Here is a 23,190-nt window from a genome sequence, read left to right as displayed (position 1 = left end):
ACCCTCCATTGTGCTAAACAAACAGTGGCATCTGGAAAAACCAGGGCAGGCGCCGTTTATGTCTTCTTCAGTTCATCATGGTGCACAGTTGTGCCAGTACTGCTCCACCAATCTGGAACATCTGGCGATCAAATGTCGCCCATTCTACCTGCGGAAGGAATTCACCCCCATCATCCTGGTCTCAGTGTACGTTCGCCACAGGCTAACATCAGGCTGGCACCGGAGGGACTGAACACTGATAAACAGCCATGAGACAGCACATCTGGATGCCTTACCATTCATTGTGGGGGACCTCAATCAGGCCAGTCTGAAGAAATCCCTAACAAACTACCACCAACACTTCAAATACGAGACCAGAGGGACCAACACACTCGACCACTGCTACACTACCATGAAGAGCGCATACCGAGCCATACCATGACTATACTTTGGCAAGTCTGATCACCTGGCTGTAGTCCTATCCCTGGCATACAAGAACAGGAGTGACTATAGAACTGCTTTGAATCAGTGGACTGGAACATATTCAAGAACTGATCCATAAAGTTGATCCAAAATGTAACACATGTTACTGATTTCATTAAGGCCTGTGTGGATGAGTGTGTGGCCAACTGCAAATGCCTGGCATTCTCCTATCAGAGAATTTGCAACCTGATGAGGGTGAGAACATGGTCATTTTAAGGCTGAGGATTGGGATCTTTAAAATAAGTCCAGGGTCAACCTGCAGAAGCAAAGTGCCAATTCCAGAGGAAGCTAGAGACAGAGATGGATACACACCAACTATGTAAGGTTCTGGAGGCCATTACAGCCTACAAAGTGAGGGTCCATGCTGTAGATGGGTGCGATGCCTCATTACCCAATAAGCTGAACACCTTCAATGCCCAATTTGAGAAAAAAAAAACAAAAAGTACCTACTAGCATCCCTGAAAAGGTTGAGGATCCTGTGATATCTGTCCCTGAGGGTGACGTGAGAACATCATTCAAGAAGGTGAACCCTCGCAAGGCATCAGGCCCTGACAGCATAGCTGGCAGGTACTGAAAATCTGCGTCAACCATCCAGCCAGAGTGTGCACAGACATGTTCAACCTCTCATTGCTGCAGTCAGAGGTTCCCACCTGCTTCAAACGAGCCTCAATCAACCCGTACCCAAGAACAGTTGTCTGAGCTGCTTGAACGACTACCACCTAGTAGCACTAACTTCTACTGTGAAGAAATGCTTTGAGGGGCTGGTCATGGCCAGAATTAAGCAAAGATCTGGACCCACTGCAATTTTCCCATCATTAAAATTGCTCCACAGCGGTTGCAACATCGCTGGCTCTCCACTCAGCTCTGGATTACCTTGAAAACAGCAATTCATTCTTACGGCTGCTCTTCATCAACTACAGCTTGACCTTCAACACCATTATTCCCTCAGGGCTGGTCACAAAGCTACAAACTCTAGGCCTCTGTACCCCCTACTGCAACTGGACCCTTGACTTTCTCATTGGAAGACCACAGTCAGTATGAATTGGAAACAATATCTCCTCCCCACTGATCATCAACACAGGCGCACCATGAGGATGGGTGCTTAGCCCACTGCTCTACTCGTTAAACACCCATGACTGTGTAGCCAGGCACAATTCTAATGCCATTTACAAGTTTGCCGATGGCACCACAGTTGTCGGCAGAATCACAAAGGGCCATGAGGAAGTGTACAGTGGGGAGAGAGATCAGCTCATTGAATGGTGTAATGACAACAACCTTGCGCTCAATGTCATCAAAAGCAAGGAGATAATTGTGGACTTCAAGCGGAAGTCAGGGGAACACGACCCAGACCTCATCGAAGGCTCAGTGGTGGAGAGGGTCAAGAACTTTAAATTCCTGGTGTCAACATCTGCGAGGATCTGTCCTGGACTTTCTATGTTGATGCAGTCACAAAGAAGGTTCGCCAGTGGCTATACTTTATGAGGTGTTTGAGATTCAGTATGTCACCGAAGACTCTCATAAACCTCTTCAGGTGTACCATGGAGAGCATTCTGCTTGTTGCATCACTGCCTGATATGGAGGCACCAACTCTCAGGACAAGAATAAACTCCAGAGGGTCATTAACTCAGTCTGCGACATCACAGGTACCAGACTTCACACCATCAACGACATCTACAGGAGGCGGTGTCTTAAAAAAGCATCCTCGATCCTCAAAGACCTCCCCACCACCCAGGCCGTGCCCTCCTCACTCTGCTACCGTCGGGAAAAGGTACAGGAGCCTAAAGACGAGCACTCAGCGGCACGAGGACAGCTTCTTCCCTGCTGCCATCAGATGCCTGAATGATCAATGAACCAAAGACACTGCCTTACTTTTCATGCACTTTTATTTTTTATATATAGTAATGTTGTAAGGTGGTTATAATATGAACATTTGCACTTTGATGCTGCAAAAAAAAACAAATTTCAGGCCTTGTTCATGACTATAATTTTGATTCTAATTCTGTACTTAGACAATAAACTTGACTTGATAAAATACAATGTTTGACTTGCTGAGTTTCTCCAGCATTGTGTTTTTACTTTTGGGTACATCTATGCAACTCAAGAATGGATATAATTTTATGATATTTGTTTGAGGTGCCCTGAAGCTTTTATGTATGTAAGTGTCTTCTTTGATGTACATTACCAGCAAGTGGGATTACATTCAGAGTGTTTGTGAGAGAGGTCCATAGGGGAAAATGTAAATTTTTGCATTTGAATGAGCAGTGCTCTTTCATTTCCCCCTGTTGTGAACCTCAAATACCAATAATTCAGTCGAAGTTGGTGTACATTTAATCCTACATAACTCAAGCAAGTCAATTAGATGGGAAAATAAGGATTTAAAGTATTATTGGGGGCTGAAATTTCAGGAAAATGCCAGCACTTCTCTGCATAATTCATCGCGGTTTTCCGATTGAGTATCAGCAAGTTCAAGATTTCCGTGGGGGAATGCAGAAGTTAAAAATCCCCACCTTCACTAATAACTGCTCATCAGCTCACGGAGTCCAACCTGGAAGTGAAAGGTTTTTGAGATGCCCCAGTGACTGTCTGAGGAAGCTGTGTGAACAACGTGCACCAGGTTTGACCTAACTCTGCGAGTCATTTTTCTTTGGAGAACAACTGTTCCGACTAAAGTAATTTCAGATATTTCCAATTTGATTCTGTTGCTTTTCATGTTTTCTGACATTGTTATGGGTTGAACCTTATATTTTAAATGATTAAGAGTTGATGAATATTCATTTGGTACATTTAGGAATCCACATACATTGAAAAATATCATTTTTTAGAAATATTTTATTTGTAGTTTTCAAAATGGAGCTCAAAAGTTTACACACATGTCATCAACAGTTTTTACAAATCTGTGTCAATTACAATGGTAATTTTCTGTCGAGTCCAAACCTAAAACTCCCTCCCAACAGCCCATTCCCTCGACCTCCAATACTTAACACTTAGGCAACCAACGAGAAAACATTTAAGACATTAAAATGGGCAAAACGCAGGAATAAATCATATCGGGGAGTTGTGGGCCCAGCGGCCAGAGATTGGGCCGATATTTTTTTGACATTACTAAGCAGATGCATGACCCTGCCAGCTAGCTACTGTCTTTAAACAAGAAATTTTGCAGAGGCGGGGTTCGATTGCTGTACACAAAAGAGGTGAAGAAACTCAGCAGGTCGCACAGCATCCATGGGAAGCAAAGCATTATGGGTCTTTTTTTTGTTCATACCTTAACTAATGGGCCCAGGCTCAAAACATTGGTTAGCCTTTACTCCCTGCAGATGCTGCATGACCTGTTAGCGTACGTTTTCCAGCCATTGTGTGGGGCAGCTTGTGTTTTCCCCAAAACAATTCCAGCTACATCAAGGAAGGGCCTATTGCTGCACCTGGCCAGTTAACTTGTGATGGGATTGATTTCCTTGACCAGTAGGGGAACTGTTTGAGATGAGCTGGTACATCTCTCATATTATGTTTTAAAAATATTTGGGCAGATACATGGATAGGATTGATTTAGAGGGATGTGACTGATATGAAGGCAGATGAGACGGGTATAGGTGGGATTTTTTGCACAGTGTGGACAAGTTAGGTGAAAGGGCCTGTATCCCCACTGAATGTCTCCATGAAAGAATGCAGAGAAAATTTACTAGGATATTGCCCGAATTCATTGATTAAGTTACATGGAAAGATTAAAGAGGTCAGGATTTTATTCCCTGGAGCATTGAATAATGAGGGGAGATTTGATGGAGGTATTTCTAATTATGAGGGGTATGGACAGAGTAAATGTAGGTCGGCTTTTTCCCACAGATACAAACCAGAGGACACGAGTTGAGGTAGAAAGAGGAGAGGTCTGGGGGGAATTTCTTCACACAGAGAGTGGCGGGAGTGTGGAACGAACTGCCAGCTGAGATGGTGAATGCAAGCTCGATTTTAACATCGAATTTGGACAGGTACGTGGGTGAGAAAGATGTGGAGGGCTATGTTCAGGTCAGTGGGACTCAGTAGAATTATAGTTCAGCAAGGACTAGAAGGGTGGAAGGGCCTGTTTGAGTGTTGTAATTTTCTATGGTTCTCTGGTTCTATAGGATTTAGTACAAAACCTGCATGGTCCACTCCTGACCATAATTTCTGGGCTACTTTGTTTCCTTTATGGTAGTAAGTGCTCTTGAAGACATAAAGACATTTTCTATTATGCTCCATTAGGCAAACCAATGCCTTGCCATTGAGATTTCTCCTACTGAAGAATAAAAGCATCAGTCTTCTCAACATGTCACTGAGTCATACAGCATGGAAACAGCCCTTAATTTAGGCGTACAGCATGGTAACAGGCCATTTCAGCTTACAAGTCTGTGCCATCTAATTTACCTACACCCCCGGTGGGTGGGAACCAGAGCCCCTGAGGAAAACTGATGCAGATGCAAACTCCTTACAGACAGAGCAGGATTTGAACCCCAGTCCCAATCACAGGTGCTGTAAAGGCGTTGTTCTAAACGCTATACTAACCATGCCACCCTTTGACCTAACTTGCCAACACCACCTACCAGCATATCCATATCCTTCTAAACCCAACCTATCCATGCATCTGTCGAATATTTCTTAAACATTGCAGTAGTACCAGTACCCCCTCCAGCAGCCCATTCCATGCATCTAACACCTTTTGTGTAAAAAAAAGATACTCTCGCATTCCTGTTAAACTTCTCCCCATCGCCCTCCCACCTTAAAGTTGGTTACCAATTCCCCTACTCTGGGCAAAAAATTCTCCGCATTCACCTAATCTATTCCTCACATGATGTTGTACACCTCTGGGATGTTACCCCTTATTCTCCTGCACACCAAAGAATAAATCAGCGTGTCCCCATAGCTCAGATCCAATTGGAGTAAATTGCTTCTCACCTGTTATTGGCAGTTGAACAAAAAGCCTGACCAGAGTTGGGGGTCCTGGTAATGAAGTCATGCATGTTGAGATCAATATCCACGCACAAACGGGAGCCTGGTGGATATAGAAAGAAAATGCATGGTTGATAAGCTGAACTAAATTGCTTATTGCCACATAAACCAAGAAAAACTTTATTTTGCAAGCTTTCCTGGTAAGTCAACCCATGCATTTTCTTGTGCACTCTCGATCAGTAGAAATTTTGCTGGCCTGCAGGAAAAAAAACAATCTCAGCGTTATATGTGATGTCATGTATGTACTCTGACAATAAAACTGAACTTTGAACTTTTGAACCTTGAACCTAAGAACAGTACAGATGTATAGAGTGCAATGTTATGGGGACAAAGTGCAGGATAGAGAGAAAATAGCATTTAAACAAGGATATGACAACATCAGGAAAGAAAACTGGCCTTGAATCTGTAGGTTTAGGCTTCCAAGCTGATATATCTTTAGATACGGTTGCTACAGAGAAATGTATCGGAGGTCAATCCACAGGACCATATGAGCGGCAGAGAGGATCATGGGAGGCTCTCTTGCACCCATTGACGTGAACTACAGGGATCGTTGACTGAAGAGGGTGCAGAAAATCATTGAGGACCCCTTCCACCCCTGCACACAGCACCTTTCAGTTGCTCCCATTGGGAAAGAGATACAGGAGGATCAGAGCCAGCACCACCAGGCTGAGGAATAGCTCCCCCCCCCCAAGGGCCAAAGGAATGGCTCACAATAACCATCTGAGACTCTCATATTTAGAAAACAATATTTATTTATTTAAGTACATGACTACTTGTATTGCTTGGTTGTATGTGTGTTATGTTTGGATGTGCATCGAGGACCAGAGAATGTTGTTTCATAATGTTGTACTTGTGTAATCACTTGACAATAAACTTGACTTGAGTTGATCTTCTTCCCAGGGTAGATGAGGGAGAAGGGGTGGGGAGGTCCCTTTAAATATATTGGCAGCTTTCCAGAGGCAATGGGAGTAAGAGATGGAGTCGATGGAGTGAGGTTGGTTTGCAAGATGGCCTTAACAGGAGTTTCCAACCTTTTTAAAGCCTGGAACTGGCCGATTGAAGTGGAACTGGTATGTGACGCCTCACTCAGCTGTATGCCAAGAGAGAAGAGTTGAACTTGGTGCGATGGAACATCACTGGGATGTTGTGAAAACGGTAACTTTTGAGCAATCACAAATGAGATCAAGTCGAGTTTGTTGTCATCTGGTTGCACAAGCAGCACCCAACAAAAGAGCGTTGCCTGGTCCTTGGCAGGGCTAGTATTCAGATCTACGAAGTTGTTTCATGAAAGTGAGACCTTCGGGTGGTGACTGCGAGCAGGTTCTTCAGTTGTTCAGCATTCTCACTGAGCACGGCATAAGCAGAGATTTGAGAATCTACAAGATTTCAAGGATGTTAGGGAGGAAATGTCAACTATGAATGATGCAACTGTTAATAATAATTCTTACAGAATGAAAAGGAAAGACAATAATATACTTTTTCCTCCTTTCCTTTTCAAGAAAGGAAGATAAAGTTTACAATTCATTCATAAATAACATTTAACTTTATTTTTACCTTTTTTCCCTTTATTTTTCTTTCTTTTCCTTTTTTGCTTGATGTTATATTTTACTACATTATTACCAATGTGTGTCGGCCCCTTATCTTAGAAAGGATGTGATGCTGTTGGAGAGGGTGCAGAGGAGATTTACTAGGATGATTCCTGGAATGTAAAGGCTAATGTGGAGAATGAGAGGAACATAGGAACATAAGAAATAGGAAGAGGAGTCGGCCAAAAATGGCCCATCGAGCCTGCTCCGCCATTCAATACGATCATGGCTGATCTAATTTATGACCTAACTCCACCTACCTGCCTTCTCCCCATATCCCCTAATTCCTCTATCATGTAAAAATGTATCTCACCGAATTTTAAATATGTTTAATGAGGCAGCCTCAACCACTTCCCTGGTTAGAGAATTCCAAACATTCACTACTCTCTGGGAAAAACTATTTTTCCTCATCTCTGTCCTAAATCTACTCCCCCGAATCTGTGTCCTCTCATTTTAGTTTCCCCGGCCAGCTCAAAAAACCTTCCTACATCTATCCTATCCATACCCTTCATGATCCTATATGTTTCTATAAGATCTCCTCTCATTCTTCTGAACTCGAGCGAATACAATCCTAGACGATTTAATCTTTCATCATAAGTCAACCCCTTCATCCCAGGGATCAACCTAGTGAACCTCCTCTGGACCGTCTCCAAAGCCAGTATATCCTTCCTCAAATATGGAGACCAGAAATGGACACAGTACTCCAGGTGCGGTCTCACCAGTACCTTATACAGTTGCAACATGACCTCCCTACTCCTGATTTCAATTCCTCCAGTGATGAAGGCCAACATTCCATTTGCCTTCTTAATAACCTGCTGCACCTGCAACCTAACTTTTTGCAATTCATGCACAAGCCCTCCCAAGTCCCTCTGCACAACAGCATGCTGTAGTTTTTCACCCTTTAAATAATATTCAGCTCTTTTATTTTTCTTGCCAAAGTGGATAACCTCATAGAGGCATTTCGTATTTGGAAAGTTTCAGATAGGGTGGATCCGGGTAAGAAGTTTTCATTGGTGGGTGAATCGAGGACAAGGGGTCATAGTCTGATAATTAGAAGTTATCTATTTAAAACAGAGATTAGGAAGAACTTCTTTAGCCAGAGGGTCGTGGATCTGTGGAACTCGCTGCCGCATACAGCAGTAGAAGCCAGATCACTGGGAGTATTTAAACAAGAAATAGACAAGTATCTCATTAGTGAGGGCATCAAGGGATATGGGGAAAAGGACGGAAATTGGAACTAGTGTAGAGTAGCTTAATGTAGATTTATGGAACAGACTCGATGGGCCTAGTGGCCTGGTTCTGTTCCTTTTTCTTGTGATCTTGTGATATTTGAAATTTTTTTTCTATATCTTTTAGTGCATTGCACATTGTATAATTGTATTGTTCATTTGTTTATTTATTAAATACCAATAAAAATATTTTAAAAAGAAAAGAAAGAGAGGACATGGTAATGGAGAACAGTTTATGTGGTCAGAGCATGAATTTTTTTCGGAACGGAAAATTTGAGGAAAATGCAGTATCCATCAGGATGGATAAGATAGAGGCAGGAAAATTGTTTTCACTGGGAGGTGAGACCAGAACTAGGGGACACGGCCTCAAAATTCAGGGGAGTAGATTTAAAATGGAGATGAGGAAAAACTGTTTTGGCCAGAGCGTACTGAATCTGTGGAATTCTTTAGCACCATGTGCTAACTGTAGCAAGGTCGGCAACTAAACCAGCTCCCCCACCAGACTTGCCTGGTGGGCAGGGTGGCTAGACACACTGCAGGATGAAAAACAAGACCCGACAAGGGCGGATGAACCCTCTTGTGGGGGTCAACAGCCATCTAGTGAACACGTGCCGCGAAGTGCGGAAAGACCATCCCTCTAGCCATTCACTACACTGGAACTTCACCCAGCCGTCTGGGACTCACTGTGCCACTGGATCCGGAGAGGGGATGTCGAGAGGGTGGGCCTCGAACTGTGCAACCCCCTTCTCACCTAAAATTCATTCACGCACGCGCTGTTCATTTCTGAGGAGTGGGGTATAAACCCCACCAACTGACTGAAAGGAACCATCATCCATCCTTCGGGGTGAACAGCCGGAAGGAAGGAGAAGAGGGAGTGATGAGTGTTTTTGATCAAGGGAGCAGAGACCAAATCAATTTGAAGTGTATGAGGAGACAGGAGATTACAAAAAAAATGTCTTTATGATAGCCAGGTACAGTATATTCAGGAATTTCAAAACAGTGTGGAGTGCACAATCTATTGCTCTATTTGTGTGAGGATTTGCACTCAGAACTCCTTCAAGGGATGAGTAATTGAGATTGTCCTTGTCAACAACATTCGCATCCTAATAACCAGATTAACAAAAATGCTTTGAAGCTGGAGGTCAAGTTGAAAATACAACACTACGATTGATAGGTTTATTTGAACCACAGATTTCAGATTTATTGTCAAAGTACATACAGCCCTGAGATTCCTTTTTCCTGCAGGCGCGGCAGAATTACAACAAATTGGTGTGCAAAAAATAAACTGGACACAGCGTAAACACAGAAACAAATAAAGAACTGTAAACAGATAACGATTGTAAGCAAACTGACTGTGCAATACAGAGAGCACAAAAGAAAATCAATAATAAGAGACTGACATGAGTACCTGATTGAGTTTGTCATTGAGGAGTCTACTGATGGAGGGGTCGCAGCTGTTCCTGAACCTGGTGGTGCGAGTCATGTGGCATCTATACCTCTTTCCTGATGGCAGCAGTGAGAACAAAGTGTGTTCCTAGGTGGTGTGGAACTTCGATGATTGCTGCTGCTCTCTGACCGCAGCGTTCCCTGTAGATGTTCTTGATAGTGGGGAGGGATTTGCCTATGATGTCCTGGTCTGTGTCCACTACTTTTTGGAGGACTTTATGCTCAGGGGCACTGGTATTCCCAGACCAGACTGTGATGCAGTCAGTCAATACACTTTCCACCACACTTTTTTAGAAACTTGCCAGGCTTTCTGATGACATACCAAACTTCCGCAAACTCCTGAGGAAGTAGAGGCGCTGACGTGCTTTCTTCATGATGCCATTGGTATGTTGAGTCCAGGAAAGATCCTCCAAGATAGTGACTCCCAAGAACATAAATTTGCTCACCCTCTCCACCTCTGATCCCCCTATGATCACTGGACTGTACACCTCTGGCTTTCTTTTCCTGAAGTCAAAAATCAGCTCCTTAGTTTTGGAGACATTGTGTGCAAGGTTGTTTTTGGTGAACCATTCAGCCAAATTTTCAATCTCCTTCCTGTACACTGACTCATCCCCTTCCTTTACACAACCCACTACCATGGTATCGTCAGCAAATTTGTAGATGGTCTTATTGTCGTATCAAATCACACAGTCATAGGTGTAAAGTAAGTAGAGCAGGGGTTAAGAACACAGCTCTGTGGTGCTCCAGTACTGATGGAGATTGTGCAGGAGAAGTTCTTACCAAATTTCACTGACTGTGGTTGGTGAGGAAATCCATGATCCAATTACACAGTGGCGTGTTAACACCAAGTCCTTGGAGTTTGCTGATCTGTTTTGAAGGGATGATGATGTTAAATGTCAAACTGTAGTCGATAAAGAGCATCCACAGAGCACCATAGCACAGAAATAGGCCCTTCAGTCCATCTATACTGTACTAAACTATTAATCTGTCTAATCCAATGACATCAACCCTCCCATCTGGGTACCTATCCAATCTTCTCATGCAGCACCTGGGAAGCCCTCCTGCGACCCGGGTGAGATGCCTGGGTCGTGAGTTCCTCCTGTGCCTTTCAAATAACAGCCTAACCTCCATATTAAATCTCCTATCTGGCATTTTAAGGGCAAATTCCTGCAGTGATGTGGTGAGTGACGTATTATGCAGCCACAGGGAATCCCCTGTTCCTTGTGTTATTTCTGTTGCCTTTCTGTTTAATGTTCCATAGTAACCGTGTGAGCCATTTCCCCTTTCAAACAGGTGGAATAGGCCAGTCTAGAAATTTTTAGTGGGATCCCTGACCACCTCCGAGGTAGGTCTGGGGCTTGGGTAGATTTTGACTCGGCTTGTCTGGTTCAGCCCTTTCAAATAGCCCTGTACCTGGGTCTCCAACCTAGTAAATTCCCCAGCTAACCCCATTTTACAAGGCAATTTGAAAAGGCCTCAAATTCAAACTCACATGTAACTCACATGTAACTCACATGTAACCACCTCTGCTGGCAACTCGATCCACACGCTTAAGTTCCACTTAAATATTTCACTTTTGACCTTGAACCCATATCTTCTTGTTCTTTTCTCATCCATCTTTTGGGGTGGCACAGTTGGCATAGTGGCTGTCACAACGCCTTTACAGCGTCAGTGATCTGGAACAGGGTTCAAATCCCTCACGGTCTGTAAGAAGTTTGTACATTGTCCCTGTGTTTGTCTGGGTTTTCCCCGGGGGTTGTAGTTTCCCCCACTTCATTCAAAGCATACCGGGGTTGTAGGCTAATTGGCTGTAAATTGGGGGAGGTGGAGGGCACAGACTCGTGGGCTGAAATGGCCTGTTACAGTCCTGTCTTCTTTGGCTTGGCTTAGCGGACGAAGATTTATGGAGGGGTAAAGTCCACGTCAGCTGCAGGCTCGTTTGTGGCTGACAAGTCCGATGCGGGACAGACAGACATGGTTGCAACGGTTGCAAGGGAAAATTGGTGGGTTGGGGTTGGGTGTTGGGTTTTCCCTCCTTTGTCTTTTGACAGTGAGGTGGGCTCTGCGGTCTTCTTCAAAGGAGGTTGCTGCCCGCTGAACTATGAGGTGCCAAGATGCACGGTTTGAGGCGATATCATACCACTGGTGGTGATCAATGTGGCAGGCACCAAGAGCTTTCTTTAGGCAGTCCTTGTACCTCTTCTTTGGTGCACCTCTGTCTCAGTGGCCAGTGGAGAGCTCGCCATATAACACGATCTTGGGAAGGCGATGGTCCTCCATTCTGGAGACATGACCTAACCAGCGCAGTTTGATCTTCAGCAGCGTGAATTCAATGCTGTCGGCCTCTGCCATCTCGAGTACTTCGATGTTGGAGATGAAGTCTCTCTAATGAATGTTGAGGATGGAGCGGACACAACGCTGGTGGAAGCGTTCTAGGAGCCGTAGGTGATGCCGGTAGAGGACCCATGATTCGGAGCCGAACAGGAGTGTGGGTATGACAACGGCATTGTATACGCTAATCTTTGTGAGGTTTTTTAGCTGGTTGTTTTTCCAGACTCTTTTGTGTAGTCTTCCAAAGGCGCTATTTGCCTTGGCAAGTCTGTTGTCTATCTCGTTGTCGATCCTTGCATCCGATGAAATGGTGCAGCCGAGATAGGTAAACTGGTTGACCGTTTTGAGTTTTGTGTGCCCGATGGAGATGTGGGGGGGATGGTAGTCATGGTGGGGAGCTGGCTGATGGAGGACCTCAGTTTTCTTCAGGCTGACTTCCAGGCCAAACATTTTGGCAGTTTCCGCAAAACAGGACGTCAAGCGCTGAAGAGCTGGCTCTGAATGGGCAACTAAAGCGGCATCATCTGCAAAAAGTAGTTCAGAGTAGCCTCAGATTGAAGAGACTGCCATCCGTGTGGTACCGGATGTAAACAGCGTCTTCATTGTTGAGGTCTTTCATGGCTTGTTTCAGCATCATGCTGAAGAAGATTGAAAAGAGGGTTGGTGCGAGAACGCAGCCTTGCTTCACGCGATTGTTAATGGAGAAAGGTTCAGAGAGCTCATTGCTGTATCTGACCCGACCTTGTTGGTTTTCGTGCAGTTGGATAACCATGTTTAGGAACTTTGGGGGGCATCTGAGGCGCTCTAGTATTTGCCAAAGCCCTTTCCTACTCATGGTGTCGAAAGCTTTGGTGAGGTCAACAAAGGTGATGTAGAGTCCTTTGTTTTGTTCTCTGCACTTTTCTTGGAGCTGTCTGAGGGCAAAGACCATGTCAGTAGTTCCTCTGTTTGCGCAAAAGCCGCACTGTGATTCTATGAGAATATTCTCGGCGACACTAGGTATTATTCTATTTAGGAGAATCCTAGCGAAGATTTTGCCTGCAATGGAGAGTAGCATGATTCCCCTGTAGTTTGAGCAGTCTGATTTCTCACCTTTGTTTTTGTACAGGATGATGATGATGGCATCACGAATGTCCTGAGGCAGCTTTCCTTGGTCCCAGCAGAGTATGAAAAACTCATGCAGTTTGGCATGCAGAACTTTGCCGCCAGCCTTCCAGACCTCTGGGGGGGGATTCCATCCATACCTGCTGCTTTGCCACTTTTCAGTTGTTCAATTGCCTTATATGTCTCTTCCCGGGTGAGGACCTCATCCAGCTCTAGCCTTAAGGGCTGTTGAGAGAGCTGGAGCAGGGCGGATTCTTGGGCTGAGCGGTTGGCACTGAAAAGAGATTGGAAGCGTTCTGACCATCGGTTGAGGATGGAGATCTTGTCGCTGAGGAGGACTTTGCCGTCTGAGCTGCGCAGCGGGCTTTGGACTGTGTGTCTAAAGAAAAAGCCTGTTTGCGTTTACTCTATCTCCACCGCTCACAATCTTTATCAAATCTCCCTTCATCCTGCAGCACTTCATTGTTTGCTCAAGATCCCGATGGTGTAGGGAATACTTGAAGTGGTATGTGAATGGAAAGAAAAAGATTGAGAACCAATGGACCCTCGTGTTGAACCTGTGGCCCTCAGTTTTATCCAGGGTTAATAAACTCCCTCTATTGGCAATGTCTTTCTTTTCAAAATGTTTTAATTAATATTTAAAGTAGAAAGAATAGAACAATACAATTATACAATGTGCAACATAAATAAAATAAGAGGAAAAACAATTTTATAAATATGAGCGCAAGTCAAAAATCCAGAGCACATTGGTAATATTATATCAAAGCCTAACATCAAAAATAACTCAACCTAAATTATACAATAAAAGGAAAGAAAGATGAAAATATAAATTCTTTTCAAGAAAGTTATAGCATTTATTTTTATAAAAAAGTTTACAATTCTCTTTGCTTCTCTTCTCCTTCTTTAATAATTTTATCAATGTTTAAGTTATTCACAGTTGAACAAAACAGTTATCGATTATATTCTCAAAAATAAAGGAAAAAAATGTAAATCTCATTGAAAAAGAAAATAGAAACTTTATAAATCAAAACCCCAGCCGCTAAGCAAGGTTGAAAAATAAGATACGTGGGAATCAGGTGACCCCCTCCCTCCCCCAACCTGGAACCAGACAGCACAACACCAAAGCATCTAAGCGCCCTAACCATCAAACCATTCTTCCCAAATTCACACCCATAACCCTCTATTTTTCTTGCATCCATGTGCCTATCTAAGTGTCTTTTAAAGGTCCTTGTTGCACCATCCTGGTATTTGTCACTATCGTCGCAGGAAAAAGGGGTGGGCTGCTAACCATACCTATTCCCATCATAGACCTTGTGAAAGGCCTTACTAAAATCCATGTAGACAACATTGTGACAGAGTATATAGATATGTTTTGGGGAGATAAATTGGGAAAGGTTTGTTAGGCTAGGTCACATACAAACACATTAAAACAGATCTTATTTGAAATACTGGAGCTCCGCTAATGCTAGACATATCAGGGCCTCACAGCTTTTGCAAGGGCTTTTGAAGAGTGCTCAAGATACTTCACTAATGGATTGTTGTTTACAAAAGGCAACAGATGAAGAACTTTGTTGGAACCGCAGATTGTCTGGAAGAGAACTTGTTGTTCTAAGAGGGTCACGTGGTTTTGCAAGTAGAGAGAGTCAAAGAGGCTTTCTCTCAGTAAGAGAGAGACAGAGATAGAGAGGAGAGGACTGGCTGTCTAATGTTTCACTTGAAATAAGAGAAACAAAAAGGAACTCGGTGGTAACCTGAAAGAAAGAGGTTATCATCTGGAGAACCCCGAAGGGGCAAGTTTAATCACCAAGACACTGGAGTGGCTGATGGAAGTTCATCAGTTGTGGATGTCCTGGGACAACAAATTTCTCTCTGAAAACTGACAAGAACCTTCCTGAGCGGTAACTATTTACCTTTCAAGCACCAAAGCCTGGTGAACTTTAAGATGTTAAATTCTGTGCACAGTATAAGAATTGCCTGCAGCCAGTGAACTTGGAGGAATGAGAAGTGAGATTGGACTGTGAACCAAAGAACTTTTCTGAACTTACACGCACATTACATACATGTGCACTTAGAATTAGAAAGGGGTTAAGTTAGGTTAAGTAAGTCAATAGTGATAAGTTAAAGTTTGATTCTGTTTTCATGTTTAAAGATAATTAAAAGCAACTTTTGTTAAGTAACCATTTGTCTTGGTGAATATCTATTGCTGCTGGGCTTTGGAGTCCTCTGGGCTCATAAAAACTTCCAGAGCCTTTCATTCATCAACCTTCCTAGTGACTTCCTCACAAAGAACTATAAGATTGATGAGACCAGAATTCAAAATGCACAAAGACATTTTGACTGTCGATTCAGTCCAGCCTATCTAAGTATTTATATATCCGATTTCTTTACATACTTTCCAACAATGTACCCATGGCAGATGTCATGTCCTGGATTATTCTTCAAGCCTTTCTTAAAAAAAAAACAGATCAAATTTAGTTATCATCCAATCCTTTAGCACCTTGCCTGTGGCCAAGGGCATTTTAAATAACTCTGCCAGGGCCCCTGCAAATTCTGCACATCCTCTATGAGGGAATATCTTCTCAGGCCCTGTCAAACAGAGGCACACAAAAATTGGAGACCCCCCCCATTTGAGAAGTTGAAGAAAAGGAGACAAAACCCAAAAAAAGTGGTGGACCAATGATGAGCTCTGTGGATGAAGAACACACAGGCTGAGCCCTGTTGGTGACTCGAGGCAAGAAACCCACCTAGGCTGTGGGCTGCAGGTGTCAAAGGACACATGCCAAGCTCCAGTCCTCCGGAGAATCGCTCTAGTCGGCATGAAGGGATACCAGGTATCAGAGCTGGAATGCAAGAGGGTGCCAAGGGCACTAAAGGCTTCCTAATCGCATCTGAGGTTAGGATCTGGAGCTTGGGTTGCCGATGTCTCTGCGCCTGTGCAGGCTGTGGGAGCACTGGCGGAAAATCCACAGATACTCAGTGACACTGGGGCGACTCTTTTGTTTCTCTTTCTCTGACTGCAAGGGCCGCGCAGCCAATTCTGCTGACGGTGAATCTGTTTGTCTTATGGCAGACTAAATCAAATTTTGTGCGATAGTCGCTCGATCAGGTGCCTTGCCGTTCAGCGTGGGAGTTCATGTCTTTCCATCCATCACATTGTCTGACCCTCCAAATTGTAGTTGTTGTCTCCCCTGTTTCTACCATCTACCATTTTCATTCTCCCTGCCTTTGCTTCTTGTTCCTTCCAGATTTACAGTTGTAAATAAATGTTCTAACGTATCTCCTAGCATGTTGTGTCCAAGGAATTTTGATCACTGTTTCCTGATTGTTTTAAGTAATGTACAGTTTGTTTTCATTCTTTGTAGAATTTCTTTGTTTGTCCGTACATAATATGTACAGTGCTCTTCTGAGAAACCACATCTCGATTGCATTGATTCTTTTTTCCATTGCATTTGTGATTGATGATGACTTGAGTCCTTGCATCAATATAGGAAGAATGTAATATTACACCTGTTTTACTGCAAAACAATAAAGGAATCTTGAATCTTGAATCTTGAGATTTATCCACCCTTATTAGCTTCAAGACAGCAAGAACCTCCTCCTCTATAATCTGCTTTGGGTTCATGACCTCACTGCTGTTTTGGCTCACTAAGTTTGGAGACAGAACCATATGGAATAAGCTACAGATTTGCCATGAGCCTGTTGAATGAGAGGAGAGATTTAAGAGGCCTGTGGCTACATTGAAATACCAATTAAATGGTTATCCATGGATTCATCGCCATCGACAATGCCACTGCCTCTGGTACACCGCAGTAGCAACCCAGTCCACGAGTTCCACTGCATTCTGTTTTGCTTGCGCAGTATGGAGCCATCAGGCTCAGGCTAATTTGATTGAATAACACAGTCTCAACTTTAAAGCCACCGAACCCCGATGCCAGCTCTCGACCATGAGGCCATGACTTGACTCCAACAGCAAGGACTTGGTGAAGTCCAGCCAATGACAGAGGGAGAGGCTTTTGTCCTTGAGCTTCATCGTTAAGTCCCAGAGGAGAAGGGTCAAGTCTTTCACTTGCCTTTGCTTCTAGGAGGAGGCCACAGATGCTTGAATCGGAAGCAAAATTCAGATCCAGTGGGTCGAGCAGCAACAGTGGGAGGAAAAGAGTGGTCTGTTTCACATAAAAAATTCTCACAAAAGGGTTTCAGTTCAAAGTGTCGGCTTCATTTTTCTCTCCTCATTCCTCCTGTATTTATATGAGTATGGGCATCACCTAGATCAGTGCTTCCCAAACTTTATTGGGCTGATGCGGCCACATCCCAGCACCCCCTCAGCGCCTCCACACACACACACACAAATGAACACACACCTCTTTCTTCTCCCTCACCCACTCACCACCTCTCACCTCCAGCCTCTCATTCCTCTGCTGGCACCAACCGCGGACCACTCTCCTGGGCCCGACTCCTTTCTCCCCAGGCCTTTCCCTCCCGAGCCCACTGCACTCGGTTTTTCCCTCACCCTGTCCACCCTTCTTCCTCCTCTTGTTTGCTCTCGACTTATTGAAAAGGCTGAAGCCAAGTGCAAAATGGCAGCCACCCAGGCCGGCTCCCGCGAGACCTCCTTGTCGCCATTTATTTTGCTCACTGCTGCCACCCCAAGTCTGACCACGGCAACTGACAGCCCTTCCGGAGAATGCGACTCCAGAACTGGCTTCTTCATTAAACTTTGCAGCAGAGTGAATAATAGCAAGTTTCGGACCACCTCCTTGGATCTTTCCACCACACCCGCAGGGAGCACCAGTGGCCACTTTGGGAATGACCGATCTCGATCAATTGGGCAGTGAAGTGATGGAGTATGTGCTTGTATTGATATGTTTTCCTCCATTGTATAGCCCCTACCATTTACTGTAGAAATGTGGCTGGCCCGCCCACTAAGGAGTCATCCCTTAAGTCTCCTCCCCTTTTGCCCTGGCCATTAAGGTCGCATTACCTCCCTCTTTCTGGCAGTCTGGGCCAGCCAAGTCTTGTGTGCATTAAAGCCTGTTGTTCCTGCAGCCTATGACTCTGTGGTTATCGATGGAGCCTCTCAGGGCTGTTGATCCATTATTGGTCCTGTAATCCTGGTCCAACTCTGTCTGTATGGAGTTGCACGTTCTCCTTTGACAGCAGGAGTTCCCTCCCAAGGTGCTTCCATTTCCTCCTATAGCCCAGACTTGTGCCAACTGTAATATTTGCTTCCACTTATCCCTGACAATGTGTGTGATTGGAGTATCAGCGATGGGTGTGAGAGGGAGACTAAGTTGCAGGACAGCAAGTGGGTGATTTGATTGCTCTGAGAACCTGCATGAATACAAGGAGATAAAATGAGAGGACACTGGCAAAGGGGAAAGGGGATGAGATTTAGAGAGGATATGAGGGGGGACTTTTATGCCTGGGAGAGTGATGGGGGCCAAGATACTGACAGCTTTCTTCACAGTGCGGAAGAACAAAATCACCTTGGGGTCCACACCCATAGATCGCTCAAGGTTGCCTTCATCAGTTCGGGAAATGAGGACAAGATCCATGAGGTAATGCTGCACCTCAATAAAAGTCTGGTCGGGCCATACTTGGAATATTGTGTTCGGTTCTGGTTGCCTCATTACAGGAAGGTTGTGGCAGCTTTGGAGAGGGTGCAGGGGAGATTTACCAGGATGAGTGTGGATTGGAGGACATGTCTTATGAGGCAAGGTTAACAGAGCTTGGGCTTTTCTCTTTGGAGCACAGAAGAATGAGAGATGGCAATAGAAGTCAACAAGATTGTGAGAGGCATAGATAAGGTAAACAGGCAGTACTTTTTTTTTCCCTAGGACAACAGCAGGAAATACCACAAGACATCTGCATAAGGTGAGGCAGAGGAAAATTTAGGGGCGAGATCAGGGTAAGATTTCTACACAGGGAGAAGTGGGTGCCTGGAATACATTGCCAGAAGTGGTGATAGAGGCTAATACAATAGGGACAGTTAAAAGACTCTTTAGAAGGCACGTGGATGCAAGAAAATAGGGAGTTATGGGTGTGAGGTAGGGAAGATTTATATTGTTGAGTAGGTTTCCAAAGATCGGACAACATCGTGGGCTTCAGGGCCAGAAGAGTGCAGTAATGTTCTATGTTCTAACTACCTGGACGAGCCCTTGAATTGCCCACAGAAAAAAAAGCCATTGACCAAGTAATGGAATACGTTACTAACTCGGAGGTCAGTGCAGACCCATTGGGCTAAATTATCTATTCAATTGCTGTATGATTCTCCAACTTAATGAGCTGATCAGACTCCATCTACATCAACGGTTCTCAACCTTTTTCTTTCCACTCACATACCACTTTAAGTATTCCCTATGCATTTGGTGCTCTGTGATTAGTAAGGGATTGCTTAAGGTGGGATATGAGTCGGAAGGGAAGGTTGAGAATCACTGCTCTCGACCCAATTGTTACTGAATTATTTGGCTTGAGAAAATTGTCATTGGCCCATTTCCTTTGGAGTTCCGAAACCGCGCACATAACGAGTCAACGAAGTACGATTAAAACAATGGCTTTCAAACTTTTCCATTCCACCCACATCCCACCTTCAGCAATCCCTTACTAATCACTGAGCACTGAAGGCATGTACATAGAAAGAAAAAAGGTTGACGACCATTGATCTACAATGTATCCATTGAGTCTGCTAAACAAAACATAAGTGTGATACGAGGAACTAAACTGAAATTAGTATTTTAATTTAATTTTAATTCTCTTTTGCTAATTTTTCATTTAGAGCATTCACCTTCATCGTAGCACAGAAAAAGGTCATTTGGCTTGGCACCTTGGCCAATTACCCTCCCCCTTTTCCTGGCATTCCCATTCTACTCTGAATTTATAAATAGATTACTCATTGAAAGTTATTCCTGAATCTGTTTCCGCTGTCCTTTCTGAACGTCCAGTTCATGAGACCTTGAGGGTCCAGGCCCGCAGCACTGACAATTTATTTTCTTCCACTGATATTGATCAATCCACTGAGTTCTGCCAACAGTTGGCCCAGATTCCAGAATATGCAGTCTTTTGTTTGCCTCATGTGCATTCTCACTTGTTTATCTTCTTGAGGCAAATTTCATATCCGTGCCATCACCACACTTCCATCGTGACTTTACTGAATCTTTTTTTCCAACTACAAGCCAACTTCATCAATATTCTACACTAATTCGGCAAAATCAAGTTTATCAGAAGTGATTTACCTCAAACAGATCCACTTTGACTGTTTTGTGTCCTTCCAAGTTTCGACTGCATCTCGGTTGCCTCTGAGTCAGAAATTCAACATCAAAGGTTCCAACTTAAAGATGGGAGTTTGCAGGTTGACGTTCAAGGGCAGTACCATGGGAGTCCTGGAGTGCTGCTGCCTTTCACAAGTGGTTAATTTTTTAAAAAATTACCGTATATTTTGGCGTCCAAGTCGAGTCGTGAAACCCAAGCATTTCTCAAAAAAAGGGGGTTGAGGGGTCGACTTATGCATCAGATATACTTTTGACAACTTAAATTCCCCAAAAGAAACCAGATTGGCATCAATTTGGCATATCACTCGATGCTGTAAGCACCTCCCCATCGCCGGCACCACCGCTCCCTGTCACCGTCCCACCACTCAGACCTGGGACACCGAGGTCGCCGTCTCCACTCCTGCCTGGTAGGCCGAGGTTTTTCTTTTTGCTCAATTAATTTACAGCTTTCTTACTTGTGATTGTTTTTTTTTAATTGGTTTGTTCCTGGAGACCCGGACAGCCTGGAAAATGGAGGTCGACACATGCCGGATATACCATAAAATCACTAAAATTAGGCTGAAAAAAGTTGGGGGGGGGGGGTTGGCCTATCTACTGGTTTACATACTCCAAAATATACGGTAATTGAGAGATATGGCACAGTAACAGGGACTAGCAGCCTACAAGTCTGCACTATCCAAATACACCTATGTGACCAATTAACCTACAAATTCCGCATGTCTTTGGAAAGCAGGGGAAACTGGAGCACCCTGTGGAAACCCAAGCAGTCTCGAGGAGAATGTACTAACTCCTTACGGGCAATGGTGGATTTGAATCTGGGTCACTGGTGCCGCAATCAAAGCTTGGCGAAGATTTAGGAAGGGGGCTGGCTGCCCATGTCTGCTGCAGGCTTGCTGGTGGCTGACGAGCCCAATACGGGACAGATATGCCCAGCCGCCATTGCTGCAAGGGAAGTTCTGTCCTGGATTTGGTGCTGCTGTGCCACGGTTCTGCCTCCATCTCCTTTTGTCCTCAAGGCCAGCACTGTGTGAGTTGTCGAAGGAGGAGACAGACTGGTGAAAGGTGGGTCACCAGGCTCCACGATCAGAGGCCAGAGCAGACACTTGGCGATGGCCAATGCGACAGGCACCAAGGGATTTATTCCTGGTGTAGAGCTCGTCGAAAGAATAAAAGACTTGTTGATCCAAACCAAGGCTTTTATTAGCAAAAGACAGGAGCTCTTCACAGGTGGCCGACCAGTCTGGAATGATCCGACCTGGTTAGGGACACAACCCTTTAAGGCCCAGACAGTAGGCGTGGCTAAGCTCTCAGCCAATCGCTGTAAGCACAGTCTAGATACTGTAACTATATACACTATATACATTGGTGATAGATCTGTACTATCACACCTTGTGCCTCTTTTTTGGAGCCCCTCTGTCACCGTGGTCAGTGGAGAGTTTGCCGTACAGCGTTGATCCTCCATCCTAGCGACGTGTCCTGCCCAGCGTGGCTGCATCTTCAACAGCATGGTCTTGATGCTGGTAACCTTCGCCTGTTCGAGAACTTCAATGTTGGCGATGAAGTCACCCCAGTGGATGTTGAGGATGGTGGGGTGTGCTCAAGGAGTTATAAGTGGTGATGCTAGGTGACCTGACTTGGAGCCATATGGGAGCAAAGGTGCTGTAATACCAAGGTGATAACTAATTATCCTGCCTCTACACTGAACGTGCCACCCCTTACACTAAATTGATCAGTATTTGGTTAAAATATTTTGACAAGCGGTTTGGATGGTAACAGTCAATGTAAGATTTCTTGGATTTAAAAAGATCCCCTACAAAAAGCAGTGCCGCACCCGAAAGAGTTGCTGCCTCACTGGCCCAGCAACCAAAGTCTAATCCTGAGTTCTGCTACTATCTGTGTGTAACCTCCTCAGTTTCCCCTGGGGTTGGGGTGTCCTGGTTATTGCCCGCATCCCAAAGTCGTACAGTTTGGTTGGTTTAATTGGCTGCCGACCCTTGAGGCTGGTGTGGGCGAGCGGTGGGAGGGATCTGGACAAAGTTGAAAGAAATGTGGAGAGAGTAAAAACTGATTTATGTGCCATCCATAAGTGCTTTGTGGTCTCAAAGAAGAAAAGGGCCTGTTTCTACATTTTTTAGTTTTCTGTTCCAATGTGGGTGCAGTTAATTTTAGCCAAGAAACTATTTTTAAGTCAGTCTTCTGTCATTTCATCCAACTCTTATTTCAGTGTCTTATTCCCTGTGAGAAATACCATAAATTGTTCATCACTGTCCAAATACACATGGCACGTTTCAAGAAATCATCTCCTGGAAACACTCAAGGATTGTACATTATTTTAAGAGTCGCACAGCATGGAGCAGGCCTTTTGGCCTAATTTGTTGATGCCAAATCCCAGAAATGTTCCATCTGTGCCAATGCATGATTTTAGAAGGAAGGTAGAAAGAGAAATCGCTAATGGAATAAAAGCCAGCGCAAACAATGGCTTCAGGCACAGTCCTTGTTGCAATCAACTAATGGTGCAGCTCGGATAAGATTGACAGACATTTACTTATCTGTATAATGAGTGATTTGGAACAGGACACATATAATTTTGTTAGAGCAGCAATTAGAGACAGTACTTGTAGATGTATTTATGGTAGAAACATGCTTACAGTTTGCACTGAGGATAACTCATGCCTCAAGGAGTGTATCGTCTAATCATCAATAATGCTCCATTCAAGTGCTCATGATCCAAAAGATACAAGATTTAATTTATTGTTATTATAATAAAACAAGATCATATTACATGAA

General features: G+C 44.2%; 1 long non-coding RNA gene across 2 annotated transcripts in view; it reads right to left on the bottom strand.

Annotated features, from left to right (window-relative positions):
• LOC138740156 (uncharacterized) overlaps positions 1-23,190 on the bottom strand; it is a 66,058-nt gene that overhangs the window by 18,828 nt on the left and 24,040 nt on the right. For both annotated transcript variants that reach the window (XR_011342710.1, XR_011342711.1), the window contains exon 3: positions 5,386-5,482. This is a non-coding gene — a long non-coding RNA (uncharacterized lncRNA). The remainder of the gene's footprint in view (positions 1-5,385; positions 5,483-23,190) is intronic.

Source organism: Narcine bancroftii, chromosome 7, assembly GCF_036971445.1.
Source record: "Narcine bancroftii isolate sNarBan1 chromosome 7, sNarBan1.hap1, whole genome shotgun sequence".
Classification (NCBI taxonomy): domain Eukaryota; kingdom Metazoa; phylum Chordata; class Chondrichthyes; order Torpediniformes; family Narcinidae; genus Narcine; species Narcine bancroftii.
The sequence above is the reverse complement of the archived record's forward strand: the minus strand, read 5'-3'. Positions and strand labels throughout refer to the sequence as shown.